Source organism: Trichomycterus rosablanca, chromosome 10 (assembly GCF_030014385.1).
Source record: "Trichomycterus rosablanca isolate fTriRos1 chromosome 10, fTriRos1.hap1, whole genome shotgun sequence".
Classification (NCBI taxonomy): domain Eukaryota; kingdom Metazoa; phylum Chordata; class Actinopteri; order Siluriformes; family Trichomycteridae; genus Trichomycterus; species Trichomycterus rosablanca.
In genome coordinates, this window is record NC_085997.1 from 8,979,971 (window position 1) to 8,997,531 (window position 17,561).

At 39.8% G+C, this 17,561-nt stretch overlaps 2 non-coding genes across 2 annotated transcripts; one reads left to right on the top strand and one right to left on the bottom strand.

Annotated features, from left to right (window-relative positions):
- Positions 1-4,450: 4,450 nt before the first annotated feature.
- Positions 4,451-4,533, top strand: trnal-cag (transfer RNA leucine (anticodon CAG)). The gene has a single exon. It is a non-coding gene; the product is annotated as a tRNA-Leu (tRNA).
- Positions 4,534-6,885: 2,352 nt separating this feature from the next.
- trnaa-agc (transfer RNA alanine (anticodon AGC)) lies at positions 6,886-6,958 on the bottom strand. Its single transcript has one exon. It is a non-coding gene; the product is annotated as a tRNA-Ala (tRNA).
- Positions 6,959-17,561: the final 10,603 nt, after the last annotated feature.

Below are 17,561 nucleotides of genomic sequence, written 5' to 3' on the forward strand. Positions count from 1 at the left end.
CCAGGAATGACACAAATTGTAGAGAACAGGGTAAACTATTCCCAATCACGGAGCAACCAACTCCCACTAGCGTAAAGGCATACAAAGGTGAGTATATTTGCTTTAAATCAGACAAAACTGGTGAAATAATTCACAGGGGCAATTTCCCTAGGGGTTGGTGCAATGAAACAATTCCCCTAGGGGATGACGGCATATATAATGATTACAAACTGTTCAATCAAACATCTGCAAGAGCTGACCTTTTGTGGTTATGTGGGGACATGAAGGTCAGAAAAAGGCTGTCTGGCGTCTGGAGAGGGGAGTGCGCGTTGGTGTATTTCATTATGCCTTTCAAAATCTATCATCAAGAAGGCGTGGAGGACCCTGCAGATGTGATGAGACATCACCGCCAGACCAGAGAGGAGGATCTTTTGACAAAACTGTCTGGATAGATGGAATTGGAGTGCCGAGAGGAGTTCCTGATGAGTTCAAGGCTAGAGACCAGATTGCTGCAGGCTTTGAGAGTGTATTCTTCTGGTGGTCCACAATAAACAAAAATGTAGATTGGATTAACTATTTGTATTATAACCAGCAGAGATTTGTGAATTTCACTGTCCAGGCAGTGGAAGGACTTAGAGATCAATTGGACAAAACCTCACTAATGACTGTCCAAAATAGAATGGCACTAGATATGTTGCTGGCAGATAAAGGAGGTGTCTGTCACATGATTGGACCCACCTGCTGCACCTTCATACCCAACAATACTGCCCCAGATGGAACTGTTTCCAGAGCCTTGGAGGGGCTGAAGGCTCTCTCAAAGGAATGGAAAGAGAACTCTGGTATCGAAAATTGGTTCACTAAGTGGATGGAGAATTTCTTTGGCTCATGGAAAGGAGTAATAACTCAATTGGCTATGGCAGTTTGTGTGGGATTGGCTATCCTAGTGGTGTGTGGATGTTGTTGTGTGCCATGCATAAAGACCCTGATTGTGAGATTCATCAACACCGTGATTCAAAAGGGGGCAGCAGCAGGCGAAGTCCAGGAAACTGTACTCTACATACAAACCGATGGGCCAAAAGAAAACTTAAAGAATGAGGAAGATCAGGAGTACTGGACTTAACTTCAATGTTGAGTGTTTGTCTGTCTCGTTTGTAAATATTCTTCTGTCTAGATTGCTGATCGATGGATGACACCAAAGGGGGACCCCAAGAAGCAAGAATAGAAGAAAATGTCGTAAATTAATGTTTTGTATGTATTTAGCTACAATACAACATATATAGGGTAAAGCACATATTGATAGTTTAAGTAAATAGTAATGTTAAGTTGCAAAATACATAGGCACATATTTGATTAATGTAATCCTTGCATGATTGGTGATGGTTTAAGTTGTCCAAAAGGAGATCACTGAGATCAAAAGGGGGACCATGGATTTCCTGTCAACAAAAAGATATCATCATCAACACATAAGGGAATTTAGCTTACTTTGAAGATGTAACACATATAGGGAAGTCTCTAAAGGACTATAAATTTTGAATTTCTTTCCTATCCGGTTGCTGAAAGGTCCAAGTAAGCTTTGATTGTGTAACTATAGCCTTCTGAAACTCTTTGTTGAAGTGAATGCAATGTTTTGCATTCAAAGGGGGAATTGTTATAATCTAAATTATTATTGGGCATTACAATATTGGTCTAAAACATTTTGGTATTCAAGGAATGTGATTGGAGTTGTGCCAAACCGCCACGTGGCATAAAACCGGTTAGAACTGGCTGAGTGGAAGCCTGGAACAAAAGGCATACCTTATATGGAGTAGTACTACACCTGGCCACTAGGGGGTGGTGGTAAACTATAAATAACAACTGCGCGCTCTACTCGAGGTCTGTTGTATTCTTCACTTAGACGGAGAGGCTTCAGAACGCAGCTGCTTGTGACCTGGAAGACGAACCAACCTTTTCTGAATAAAACTTTTAAAGAACGTCACCTTGCCTTCTGATCAATTCGGATCGATTCTAACAAAAGATCCACGACAATCTCTTGAATCATATGCTAATTTCATGTTATAGTTCGCCTACAGATTTATACTTCTATCATTACCACTTAGTTATGCCACTTACTTATTAACTGTCATTATATGTGTTATGTTTTGTTAGTTTAAGAAACATTACAACGATTCAAAACTTAGCGCTGTGGTTTTAATTACCTCGGTGAGAAAAATAATCTGCTTTATTTATTTACCCCAACAGAAAGGGACTGATATGTTATGAATTAGGTTTTTTGAAACAATTTAGCCTAACCAAACAACTAAATGTTGGTGGTGCCTCGTGAAGCTATTAATTATAAAAAAAATAATTAAATGCAAATCTCTCTTTTACGCTACAATAAAGACCACTTCCCATACCCATAAAGAGACCAAAAAGCCATAAGGTAACCAAGTCAGCCAGTAGTCGAACCTAGACTGACCTGATTTTTGATTCTGCATTTCAGTGAGCAATGACGCAACGAGTTCATATTTCGTGTTGCCTTCAAGTGTTTCAGCTCATGTACTCTTTTCTATATTATGTGTTGCTTTTAAACCATCACAGACTCAGTTTATTTAAAACGTTCATCTCAGCCTTTAGGACGAACTGAAAAAAACAGTCTTTGTAACACTGACAGACTTAAGTGTGATGCTGCATTTTAAAAGGGAATGTTGTGAATATCAGCGGTTCATCTTTTACCAAGCAGTTCACTTAATAAACAATCAAAAGGTCACGTAACGATACAAAAAAGTGGTGTTAAAAATCCAAGACATTACAAATTTCGAAAATTAAAAGTTATTGCATGTTTGTCAATTTAAAAAAGTCAAACAAAACGATTAATTACAGAGCCTAAATGTCTTTGTAACACTTACTGACTGACCTGATTTTTGATGCTGTGTTTCAGTAAGCAATGACGCAACGAGTTTCATATTACGTGATGCCCTTAAATGATCATAATGTTTCTGCCTTGGAGAACGCGGGCATCGATTCCGCTACCTCTCGCATGCTAAGCGAGCGCCCTACCATTTAAGAAAAAACCACCTTTACCCTTTGTAATGTACTAACAGAGCAGAGCGTTGATGCTGCATTATGTAGACAAAATAGTGCAGGATATACCAACTGTTTAGTGCAGTGCAATAACAAAGCAGCTCTGTGTAGCAAGGACTGAAATAATAATGCATGTAATTCAACATAAAATATGTGGGTATTAATATCTAAAACTCTTAGATATTGCATTATTAGCATTATTAGGCTGCACATGAATATAGATTTAAACGGTCCTCTATTTACTACAGTCTGTTTGCAACAGCTGGGCGTACAACTACTTGGGGTGGAGAACATGTTACACATATAGCGTGCTATTATTTCAAGCTGATCAAGTACATATTTCACTTGAAAATATCTCACAAAGTACAAATTCTTCAACTTTCTAAATAAACCATGTAGTACAGAACATTACCGCTTACACAACGCATTAATAAATGACTTGCCCAAACAGGGACTTGAACCCTGGACCCTGATGCTCTACCGACTGAGCTATCCGGACTCTGCAACCTGCTTTAATCCTCACAAGGACGTGACATAAATTACAAACTTTAACATACGTTGTCCTGTAAAACTTCGATTAATATAAAAAGGTTTTATTGCCAAAAGTATTTACTCATCTGCCTTCACATGCATATGAACTTGAGTGAAATCCCATTCTTAATCCAAAGGGTTTAATATGATGTCGGCCCACCCTTTGCAGCTATAACAGCTTCAACTCTTCTGAAAAGGCGTTCCACTTCTTAGTGCTACATACATCAGTTGTATTCCACACAGATCAGCACGCAATGAAACTTTCCAACGCAATATTAACTGGATTCATATTATGCCATCTAGTGGACGATTGAATAGCCTACAACAAGCACAAACAGGGTTTGAGTTCTTAATAAATAATCCAGTCAGTTTAAAACCCAACAAGAAGGCTGTACCTAATACACTCATACCAGAGAAAACACATCCTAACATGCTAGTGCCGTTACCATTACAAGAATGGTCCACCCAAAAAACTTAATTTGGTCAGTTGGAGTGCTCATATGGGGATCCCTTTCGATTGATATATGATTTACAGCCTAGTGACAAAGTGTACAGTGCAGCAAATGGGTTACAGTCAGTACATTTACCATACATAATAATGTGAAAAGATTCAGGAGTTCGTACAAATATTAGTTCGTGTGGGGCGGGAGTGGTGTCAACATTGTCCAAGTTAGACAGAATGGTTTAGCAGTCTAAGGCACTGTGTTCAGTATGCAGTATTCGCTGGAGGGGTGGGTTCAAATCCCACTTCTGATAGCTCATGCTTTATACAAATTTACGTCTTTAACCCTCTACCATACATAATAATGTGAAAAGATTAAGCAGTTTGCACAAATCTTAGTCGGTGTGGGCGAAAGTGGTATCAATGAAATCCCAGCTAGTCAGGATAGCCGAGTGGTCTAAGGCGCTGCGTTCAGGTCGCAGTCTCCCCTGGAGGCGTGAGTTCGAATCCCACTTCTGACAGCTCATGCTTTATACAAATTTACTTCTTTAACCCTCTACCACACATAATAATGTGAAAAGATACAAAAGTTCGTACAAATCTTAGTCCTAGTTAGTCTTAGTCTTAGTTTTTTATTATTTCAAATGCCATTCATAATTTATAATCACTGATTTGTGAGATATCAGCAGTAGTAGGTCATGTTTAACTGGTTTAATATTGTTTAAGCGCTGATTATCGGCTGTTTTTCGTGAGTATGTTGGGAGTTTTTCCATGCATTTTGACAGACTTTGAAATGAGCAATCTGGCAACCCTGGCTGAAGCGTTTATTCACATGTTAGAGAGATGTATGTTTGTATGCTATCTTTTACAAACTGCTGTCTATTTACATTGACATTTTCTCTTCTGTCTAAAAATTTTTGAAATTGGGTTTGTAAAAGTAAGCGATACTGTGGATAATATATTTAATGAGCTGAACTAACTGAGAGAAGCGCTAACGGTGGTGAAAGAGTCTTAAAGGATTTGGAACATAGTCGTATCATCATAGCAGTACAACACAGAAGCTAATATAAAAAAAACGTTTATTTTAATAAACTTACCTTGTTGAAAAAAGTATGACCACAATTTCTAAACAAACACAGTATCCGCTGCTGCAGTCTCTACACAAACTTTGCTGCACTGAAATCGCAAGGACACATTTTACGGATATTACGGTAATGCACTGAAAACGCGTCCTACAGTCATGCAAGCACATACAACAGTGTGTGAGTTTACACTAATCAACCATAACATTAAAACCACCTCCTTGTTTCTACGCTCACTGTCTATTTCATCAGCTCCACTTACCATATTGGAGCACTTTGTAGTTCTACAATTATTGACATGAGCACCACAGAGCAGGTATTATTTAGGTGGTGGATGATTCTCAGCACTGCAGTGACATGGTAGATATAAAGATATAGACATACTTTATTTGTCATATATACATAGTACAATGAAATTCTTTCTTCGCATATCCCAGCTTGTTTGGAAGCTGGGGTCAGAGTACAGGGTCAACCATCGTACAGCACCTCTGGAGCAGACAGGGGCCTTGCTCAAGGACCCAACAGTGGCTGCATAGAAGAGCCTGGATTTGAACCGCCAATTCTGGGTAATAGCCCAAAGCTCTACCCACTAGGCTACCACTGTGGTGGTCATCTTCTAGACCTTCATCAGTGGTCATAGGACGCTTCCCACAGGGTGCTGTTTGCTGGATGTTTTTGGTTGGTGGACTATTCTCAGTCCAGCAGTAACAGTGTTTAAAAACTCCAGAAGCGCTGCTGTGTGTGTCTTATTGCAGGGAAGACACACACACCCATAGGGCAATTCAGTGTCTCCAATTAACCCCAGGAAACCCACACAGACACTGGAAGAACATGCAAACTCCACACAGAAAGGACGCAGAGCGGCCCGTCTGGGGATTGAACCCAGGACCTTCTTGCTGTGAGGTGACAGTGCTACCCACCAAGCCACCCCTTAAATCTGACTCTCTTGCATACATTTGTACATTTGTAATAAAATCTTGTCTTACTTAGCCTTCTGCTTCCTTGTATAGAAATAGGCTAAAAACAGGGGGTAGAAAGTCCTGCTGTCCACTGCAAAGGACATTGAATGAAATTGCTGTACATTTTTAAATCTTTTGAAACAATTTGATTATTAGGAAAAGATTACAAGAAAGATCATGAGCTGCCACACACCCACAAATGTGACATTACTAAAAAGCCCAGGGTGTACTCTATAAAGTACAGTAGTACTCAAATGGATTGCATCAATGGTGCTTGTGTTAGAGATCTCGGACACATGTTCCCACAGGGGACAAAAATTAATTGCTCTGTCTCAGAAGGATATGTTAATTAAAGCTCATAATGTCACTCATTACAGTTTAATTTAGAAATACAAGATCTGATAACTGACCTTACAAATTTTGAAGCAGATCTGTGATGGAAATGTTGTGTTTCAATAAACAATAAAAGTTATCAGGAGCAATTCCTTAGAAGGACACCAAAGGGGTTACCAAAAGTACAGTTGTTATACATCAGGTGTGCCCATTACGTCGATCGCGATCTACCAGTTGTTCGCACAGTGCATACTGGTAGATCGCACCTCATTCTAACAGGTCAGCGTGATTTACATGAAATGTGGCCACTGTTTTTCTAATTTGCGGTTTGCCTCCACCTCCACCTAATTTATTACAGGTTAGAACATAACATAAAAAAAACCTCTTTGTTTCTAAACTCACTGTCCATTTTATCAGCTCCACTTACCATATAGAAGCACTTTGTAGTTCTACAATTACTGACTGTAGTCCATCTGTTTCTCTACATAAATTTAAAACCTGGAGAATGCGGGCATCGATCCCGCTACCTCTCGCATGCTAAGCGAGCGCTCTACCATTTGAGCTAATTCCCCTGATGAAGGACCCTCCTTTAACCTTTGTAAATTGTAATGTACTAACAGAGCATTGATGCGTCATTATGAAAGGGCCAAAATAGTGCAGGATATGCCACCTGTTTAGTGTAGTGCAATAACAAAGCGGCTCCGTGAAGCAAGAACTAAAATTATGATGCATGTAATTCAACATAAAATATGTGGGTATTAATATCTAAAACTCAGTGCATTATTAGGCTGCACATACATATAGATTTAAACTGTCCTCTTTTTACTACAATCTGTTTGAAACAGCTGGACGTACAACTAGATGGTGTGGAGAACATGTTACACATACAGTGTGCTATTATTTCAAGCTGATCAAGTACATGCTATTTCACTTACAAACATCTCACAAAGTACAAATTCTTCATCATTCTAAATAAACCATGTAGTACGGGACATTACCGCTTACCTAATGCAGTAAGAAGCAACTCGCCCAAACAGGGACTTGAACCCTGGACCCTCAGATTAAAAGTCTGATGCTCTACCGACTGAGCTATCCAGGATCTGGAACCTGTTTTAATCCTCACAAGAATGTGACTTAAATTACAAACTTTAACATACGTTGTCCTGTAGAACTTCAAATAAAATAAAATAAAATGTTTTTATTTCTGTTTCGGCTCTCTTGAAGGCGATTATATAAAGTTTTAGGTGAAGTATGTTGCTGCTTACACACACAAAGAAAAACATATCAGGAGGAGAATTTTATGTTATGTGTATTTATATGTGGCAAAATAAAAAAAATCCATAAAAATCAAATTGAGATAGCAGGGTAATTCCTACTATTCGGTGCCATTTCAGGTTGGTAACTTTCTATAAAAAAGTGCAAAACCTTTCATGGTTTTATCATTTTATCTGAAGGAGGGCTTGTTAAAGTATAAGAAATATATGTTGGTCCAGCTCAGGATATTATACTTTAATAATTTTGACCAAATTTTTTGCATGTGACGTAGGACAAATGTCCCCCCTGTTACAGGACATTCTCTTCTCTATTAATAAGTGTTTTAAATGCAGTTATTTGAATATTTATATTTTCTAAAAGCTTAAATGTCCCTCAATTTATCCTGCAATTGTTTTTAAAGAACGTTTTTATAAACAAGCTTTATCTAAAAAAAGATACGTTGTTTTTAAAGGCACAATGTAATTTGAATACATTTCTTTTAGCATAAAAAGGAATTTCAATGGAATTTGGCTCCATTTTTAAATTATTTCATTTTACAGATTCATTCCCTCCAGGTAACCACAAAGATATGCATAATAATTGTTGATTTTATTTAATTAATATAAAAAAAACACACAGGTAACAGGGTGGACAGACGAGAAACAGGGTGGACAGGACGTAACGGGGTGGACATCATACAGTTACCAACAGTAAATTTCATTAAAAAGAAGCAACTTGTGTCCCCCACCCTCATCCCCCACCTTCAACCATCAAATGTACTGAACACCTAAAGTAATTATCAGGAACATTTTTCAGTCTAGTGCTCTCATATACAGTGGGGAAAATAAGTATTTAATCCCCTGCTGATTTTGTAAGTTTACCCCCTTACAAAGACTTGAACAGTCTGTAATTTTTATCGTAGGTACACTTCAACTGTGAGAGACAGAATCTAAAAAATAATCCAGAAAAAAAACATTAAATAAAGGTTATAAATTAATTTGTATTTAATTAAGGGAAATAAGTATTTGATCCCCTACCAACCAGCAAGAATTCTGACCCCCACAGACCGGTTATGTGCCCATGAGGCACACAAATTATTCCTGTCCCTGTATAAAAGACACCTGTCACAGAATCAGTTTCTTCCATTCAAATCTCTCGACCACCATGGGCAAGACCAAAGAGCTATCAAAGGATGTCAGGGACAAGATTGTAGACCTGCACAAGGCTGAAATGGGCTACAAGACCATCAGCAAGAAGCTTGGTGAGAAAAAGACCACTGTTGGCGCGATAATTTGAAAATGGAAGAAATACAAGATCACAGTCAATCGCCCTCACTCTGGAGCTCCATGCAAGATCTCACCTGGTGGGGTAAGAATGATTCTGATAAAGGTGAGGTCAGCCCAGAATTACACAGGAGGAGCTTGTCAATGATCTCAAGGGAGCTGGAAGCACAGTCACCAACAAAACCATTAGTAACACACTTCGCCGTAATGGATTGAGATCCTGCAGTGCCCGCAAAGTCCCTTTGCTGAAGAAGGCTCATGTACAGGCCCGTCTGAAGTTTGCCAATGAACACCTGAATGATTCAGAGAAAGCTTGGGAGAATGTGATATGGTCAGATGAGACCAAAATTGAGCTCTTTGGCATCAACTCCACTCGCCGTGTTTGGAGGCAGAGAATGCCCAGTGGGGATGGTGTTCTTGGGGTCATATCCAGCATTTCTCTGCTCCCAGCTCCCTTGAAATCATTGACAAGCTCCTCCCGTGTAATTCTGGGCTGACCTCACCTTTCTCAGAATCATTCTTATCCCACGAGGTGAGATCTTGCATGGAGCTCCAGAGCAAGGGCAATTAACTATGATCTTGTATTTCTTCCATTTTCGAATTATCGCACCAACAGTGGTCTCTTTCTCACCAAGCTTCTTGCTGATGGTATTGTAGCCCATTTCAGTCTTGTGCAGGTCTACAATCTTGTCCCTGACGTCCTTTGATAGCTCTTTGGTCTTGCCCATGGTGGTCGAGAGATTTGAACGGAAGAAACTGATTCTGTGACAGGTGTCTTTTATACAGGGACAGGAATAATTTGTGTGCCTCATGGGCACATAACCGGTCTGTGGGGGTCAGAATTCTTGCTGGTTGGTAGGGGATCAAATACTTATTTACTTCAAATACTTATATACTCTGCTTTCTCTTCCTTTCTCGCCATTTCTTTCTCTGTGCTCTCTTCTCTCTTTCACTGAGGTCTGACACTTTTTTTTTTCTACCTTCATCTCTGTCCTTTCTCCACCTCTCCTTCTCTTTACTAAGGTATCTCTGCCTTTTTTCAGGGTCTGCATCACGATGTGCCCTGTAGCGCCTCTGCTTTTCTGCAGCAGACAATGGTGCCATTCCCTGACAAATATATGCATCCCATTTAACTAATCTTTTTCAACATATATAACAAATAAATTCATATTAAATTAATAATAATTACCAATACTTCATCTTACTTCCACCCTATTACTATGTGTCCACCCTGTTACTGTGCAAAACAGTAACAGGGTGGACAGTAACAGGAGGGACATTTTATGCTAAAGTTAGCATTACTGCTCATGTGATATACAGCAGGCTAGTTCATGGCGACCACAGACAAAGATTTTTAACCTGTTTATTAACCATATTTTAAAATTACATAAATTTATAACTTTCCATTATAAATTAGCATAACAGAGTGGACATGTTATGCTTTACCGCATCAGTAAACCTTTCTAAAACATTGAAAAAAGAATGAATAAAGTATGATACCTACTCTGTTTTTTGTGGATGATTTCCCTCCAAAAATGTATGCTACTTCCTGGTAGTCATGTGACTAGAGGAAGAGTAAGGGGGCATGTCCAGACAAATTTTCCATCACAGTAACAGGGGGGACAGTTGACTCAGGGACACAACTTATTTTAAAGACTTTAAATATTAAAAAAGTATTAATAACAAAATATAACATTTGGTGAGAGATATTATAAATAAGGCTATACAACAATAATGAAAAATTTAGAATTTGTTTAATTTTTATTACTTATATTTGTAAATGAATTTGAGAAAACATGATTGGGGACATGGCAGTTAAGCCTACTTGCACTAAAATCAGAGTGTTTTTTTTTTTATTAAATAATCCTGGGAACACTTCATTGTTTTCTATGGTGGAGGGGGGTTAATCATGTAAGACAAGCTTATAGAAATAAGTATTAGCCTATTTTTACACAAAATATACCATATTACATCATGGGGACTCAAATGGCACCGAATGCTAGGAATGACCCAGCAAAGAACCTTGAATTATACTAAAGGGTTCTTCAAGTAGAAACAGTTCTAGCAAGAACACAAAAAACCCTGAAGAAACACTTCTTAAGACTTCTTAGTCTTAGTTTTTTATTATTTCAAATGCCATTCATTATTTCAAATTCCATTAATAATTTATAATCACTGATTTGTGAGATATCAGCAGTAGTAGGTCATGTTTAACTGGATAAATATTGTTTAAGCGCTGATTATCGGCTGTTTTTCGTGAGTATGTTGGGCGGTTTTCCATGAATTTTGGCGGACTTTTAAATGTGCAATCTGGCAACCCTGGTTGAAGCGTTCATTCATATTTTGGAGCGATGTATGTTTGTATGCTAGAATATAAATAACATCTTTTACAAACTGCTGTCTATTTACATTGACATTTTCCCTTCTGTCTAAACCTTGAAATTGGGTTTGTAAAAGTAAGCGATACTGTGGATAATATATTTAATGAGCTGAACTAACTGAGAGAAGCGCTAACGGTGGTGGAAGAGTCTAAAAGGGTTTGGAACATAGTCGTATCATCATAGCAGTACAACACAGTTTTGTTCGTAGCATCCGAAAATATCCAGAAGCTAATATACAAAAAAACTTTTATTTTAATAAACTTACCTTGTTGAAAAAAGTATGACCACAATTTCTAAACAAACACAGTATCCGCTGCTGCAGTCTCTACACAAACTTTTCTGCACTGAAATCGCAAGGACACATTTTATGGATATTACGGTAATGCACTGAGAACTCGTCCTAGTCATGCAAGCACATACAGCAGTGTGTGAGTTTACACTAATCAGCCATAACATTAAAACCACCTCCTTGTTTCTACACTCACTGTCCATTTTATCAGCTCCACTTACCATATAGAAGCACTTTGTAGTTCTACAACTACTGACTCTAGACTGCTCACTCTGTTCTTCAATGGTCAGGACCCCCACAGGACCACCACAGAGCAGGTATTATTTAGATAGTGGATGATTCTCAGCACAGAGAATCAAGGCAGTGGTTCATTATTCCTGGTTCAATCGATTAAGACTCCCATGAAGTCACCCAAATGTCAAAGCATCCCCACACAATCACACTTCCACCACCTGGTGGTATGATGGATATTCTTATTGTTTCTTATTATGAAATACATTCATTCATTCACTGCCTGTTTTATCCTGGTAATGATCACTGTGAGTCTTTTTTTCAAAAAAACTTCAAAAAGTAAATAAAAAACATAACAATAATATCATTTCAGTTATATCAATAGCAGCGATCAAACTAAAAAAAAAAACTCTGATGCATTTTAATATTGTAGCAAATCAAATCAAATCAAATCAAGGTTTATTTGTCACATACATGGTCATACACGGTACAACTGGCAGTGAAATGCTTTAGTGACTGCTCCGCCACAGTAATTACAAAACTACAAAATAGTTAAAAAATATATTATACAACAAAATATAAAAAGTTTTTAAAAGTAAGAGTTTAGGACATTAGAAAAATTAACAATATAATTAAAAAGAGCAATTTAAAGTAAAGTGAACATCAGAAGAATTACAATATAATTACAAGGGGCAGTTTAAAGTGAACAAGTGTGTAAAGTGACAAGTAGTGCAGAAACTGTGCAACATGATGCTACATAATGCTATACAGATGTGATAAATAATAAATACACAATACTAATCTATACATATACATACATATACACATAAAACAGTATACACGCATATACTTATATACACATACATATGTCCACATATACAGTGTATCACAAAAGTGAGTACACCCCTCACATTTCTGCAGATATTTAAGTATATCTTTTCATGGGACAACACTGACAAAATGACACTTTGACACAATGAAAAGTAGTCTGTGTGCAGCTTATATAACAGTGTAAATTTATTCTTCCCTCAAAATAACTCAATATACAGCCATTAATGTCTAAACCACCGGCAACAAAAGTGAGTACACCCCTAAGAGACTACACCCCTAAATGTCCAAATTGAGCACTGCTTGTCATTTTCCCTCCAAAATGTCATGTGATTTGTTAGTGTTACTAGGTCTCAGGTGTGCATAGGGAGCAGGTGTGTTCAATTTAGTAGTACAGCTCTCACACTCTCTCATACTGGTCACTGAAAGTTCCAACATGGCACCTCATGGCAAAGAACTCTCTGAGGATCTTAAAAGACGAATTGTTGCGCTACATGAAGATGGCCAAGGCTACAAGAAGATTGCCAACACCCTGAAACTGAGCTGCAGCACAGTGGCCAAGATCATCCAGCGTTTTAAAAGAGCAGGGTCCACTCAGAACAGACCTCGCGTTGGTCGTCCAAAGAAGCTGAGTGCACGTGCTCAGCGTCACATCCAACTGCTGTCTTTGAAAGATAGGCGCAGGAGTGCTGTCAGCATTGCTGCAGAGATTGAAAAGGTGGGGGGTCAGCCTGTCAGTGCTCAGACCATACGCCGCACACTACATCAAATTGGTCTGCATGGCTGTCACCCCAGAAGGAAGCCTCTTCTGAAGTCTCTACACAAGAAAGCCCGCAAACAGTTTGCTGAAGACATGTCAACAAAGGACATGGATTACTGGAACCATGTCCTATGGTCTGATGAGACCAAGATTAATTTGTTTGGTTCAGATGGTCTCAAGCATGTGTGGCGGCAATCAGGTGAGGAGTACAAAGATAAGTGTGTCATGCCTACAGTCAAGCATGGTGGTGGGAATGCCATGGTCTGGGGCTGCATGAGTGCAGCAGGTGTTGTGGAGTTACATTTCATTGAGGGACACATGAACTCCAATATGTACTGTGAAATACTGAAGCAGAGCATGATCCCCTCCCTCCGGAAACTGGGTCGCAGGGCAGTGTTCCTGCATGATAATGACCCCAAACACACCTCTAAGACGACCACTGCTTTATTGAAGAGGCTGAGGGTAAAGGTGATGGACTGGCCAAGCATGTCTCCAGACCTAAACCCAATAGAACATCTTTGGGGCATCCTCAAGTGGAAGGTGGAGGAGCGCAAAGTCTCGAATATCCGCCAGCTCCGGGATGTCGTCATGGAGGAGTGGAAAAGCATTCCAGTGGCAACCTGTGAAGCTCTAGTAAACTCCATGCCCAGGAGAGTTAAGGCAGTTCTGGGAAATAATGGTGGCCACACAAAATATTGACACTTCAGGAACTTTCACTTAGGGGTGTACTCACTTTTGTTGCCGGTGGTTTAGACATTAATGGCTGTATATTGAGTTATTTTGAGGGAAGAATAAATTTACACTGTTATATAAGCTGCACACAGACTACTTTTCATTGTGTCAAAGTGTCATTTTGTCAGTGTTGTCCCATGAAAAGATATACTTAAATATCTGCAGAAATGTGAGGGGTGTACTCACTTTTGTGATACACTGTATATACACATACATACACATATAAATTAGATTGTGCACATTGTGTAAATGGTCCTAAATGCTGTTTTCGTTGAGGACACGAATAGCTTGTGGGAAAAAGCTTCTTCTCATCCTCTCCGTTTTGGCTTTTAGAGCACGAAAACGCCTCCCAGACTGTAACAAAGAAAACAGTCCATTACTGGGATGACTGGGGTCCTTTACTATCCTCCTGGCCCTTGTCCAGCACCGTTTCCTGTATATGGACTGCAGGTCAGGAAGCTCAGTCCGGATTATGCGCTCAGCTGAACGCACCACCCTTTGTAGAGCCTGCCTATCCTGCTTGGTGCTGTTTCCGAACCAGGTTGTGATGTTTCCCGTTATGATGGATTCAATGGTGCAGGTGTAGAAGTTACGAAGCACCTTGGATGGTAGTTTGAAGTCCCTTAAGCGTCTGAGGTGATAGAGACGCTGACGGGCCTTCTTTGCCAGCGCAGTGGTGTGGCAGGACCATGACAGGTCCTCAGAGATGTGAACTCCAAGGTACTTGAAACTGTCTACTCTTTCCACTGCGGTGCCACTGATCATAACGGGGTGATAGTTCCTCTCCTGCTTTCTGCTGCAGTCCACTATCAGCTCCTTTGTCTTGCTGACGTTGAGGAGGAGATTGTTGTCCTGGCACCAGTCCTCCAGGTGTTTAATCTCCTCTAGGTAGGCCCTCTCATCGTTGTTAGAGATCAGGCCCACCACAACAGTGTCGTCAGCAAACTTGACAATGGTGGTAGAGCTGGAAGTGGCCACACAGTCATGTGTGTACAGTGAGTACAGCAGGGGGCTCAGGACACAGCCCTGGGGGGCGCCAGTGCTAAGGGTGAGTGTGGGTGAGATGTGTTTACCTACCCGCACAGCTTGTGTTCTGTCCGTCAAAAAGTTAGAGATCCAGTGACACAAGGATGGATGAAGTCCCAGGTTCTCCAACTTGATGGTTAGTGTAGAGGGGATAATCGTGTTAAATGCTGAGCTGTAGTCAACAAACAGCATTTTAACATAATTACCCCTCCCAGCGTCCAGGTGTGTTAATGTGGTGTGAAGGAGGTAGGTGATGGCATCATCTGTGGAACGGTTGTGGCGGTATGCAAACTGTAAAGGGTCCATAGAGTCCGGAAGTGATGAGGTGATGAAGTCTCTGATGATCCTCTCGAAGCACTTCATCACAACTGATGTCAGGGCCACTGGGCGAAAGTCATTGAGGCAGGCTGGCTGGTTCTTCTTCGGGACTGGAACGATGACGGACTGTTTGAAGCACGCTGGTACGATGCACTGGGTCAGGGACAGGTTGAAGATCACCGTGAACACCGGTGCTAGCTGGTCCGCGCAGGCTTTGATGACTCGGCCGGCGATCCCGTCCGGTCCTGCTGCTTTCCTGGTGTTCACTCTCCTGAAAGCTCTCCGTACATCACTCTCCCTGATGATGAGGGGTCTCTGCGTCCCGACGAGCTCCGTCTGCATGCTGGTCACACCGGTAGCGCTGATAGCATCATTAGCGCTGTTAGCGCTGTTAGCATTATAAGTTCATGCGTTTCTGTCAAAACAAAACAAAAAAGGTATGTAAATGAAACTGTTTAAGAGTAAATAGGGCGTTAATGACATTGTAACGCTGACAGACTGGCCTAAAGATTAATGCTGCAACGAATTTCGCCTTAATTTTATCATTTCAGATTCCGAGTTGCTGCCAAATGATCATAATGTTTCTGTACTGGAGAATGCGGGCATCGATCCCACTACCTCTCGCATGCTAAGCGAGCGCTCTACAATTTGAGTTAATTCCCCTTCCCCTATGCACCTTACTTGTATTTTGCACCTTATTTACTTTTTAGGCACCTTATCTGCATTGCCAATTTTACGCTGCTAATGTACAACATGTCACTACCTCATGAACCATTGTACCATCTATTCACCATCATGTACTAACACTTGTCTTTAGTCCTGTCTTCTAATTACTTGTTTAGATTAGGGATAATTAGGAATATCTTTTGTAGTTATTTATTATAGGATTTTTTGTATTATTGTTGTATTTGCACTGTTTTGTATTGTCTTGCACTTTTTGTACCGTGTTACACCGTGATCCTAGAGGAACGCTGTTTCATTTCAATATGTACTTGTATGTAGCTGAAATGACAATAAAACCTCTCTGACTCTGACTCTGACTCTGACTGAAAACCCCACCTTTACTAATGTACTAACAGAGCGTTGATGCTGCATTATAAAGTCAGGGTGCAAGTGTTTAAGCTCAGACTCAGCTTTATAGTCATTCTATTATATAATACAATATTAACTGTATTTATATTATTTAATCTTGTGGATGATTGAATAGCCTACAACAAGCACTAACCGGGTTTGAGTTCGTAACAAATAATCCAGTCAGTTAAAAACCCAACAAGAAGGCTGTACCTAATACACTCATACCAGAGAAAACACACCCTAACACGCTAGTGCCGTTACAGTGCTAAGAATGGTCCACCCAAAAACATTATTTGGTCAGTTGGAGTGCTCATATGGGGCTCCCTTTCTATTGATATATGATTTACAGCCTAGTGACAAAGTGTTCAGTGCAGCAAATGGGTTACAGATTAAGGAGTTTGTACAAATCTTAGTCCGTGTGGGGTGAGGGTGGTATTAATCATACCCTGGCTAGTCAGGATGGTCGAGCGGTCTAAGGTGCTGCGTTCAGGTCGTGGTCTCCCCTGGAGGTGTGGGTTCGAATCCCACTTCTGACAGCACATACTTGATACAAATTTATGTCATTAACCCTCTACCTAGTGCTGGACAATAATTCGATATATATCGCGATAGAAAATGTTTCAATAACGGTGATATGATTTTTAAACAAATTCGATCGATATGCATAACGTCAGCGCGCTTTGCCCGTGTTACTTTTTTGCGGAAGCATTTCTGCTCGCAGGTGTTCCCACAGGGACGCAATTCAACAGCGCACCTCAAGTGAGTAGTTCTCCATCAAAACAGTGCAGTTACACACTCAACATAAATGTCACCCACCAAGACAATTACAGAAGAAGTACTACTACTGAGTACTACTACTACTGAGTACCAATACCAGTTATTACTACTACTTCTTATTAGTATTTAATAGCATTTAAATAACACTTCTATTGAAAAGAGAATATGCAGTTTTAAGAAGCTCCAGCGTTGTAGAAGGCTATTAAAAGTAAAGTTAATTTT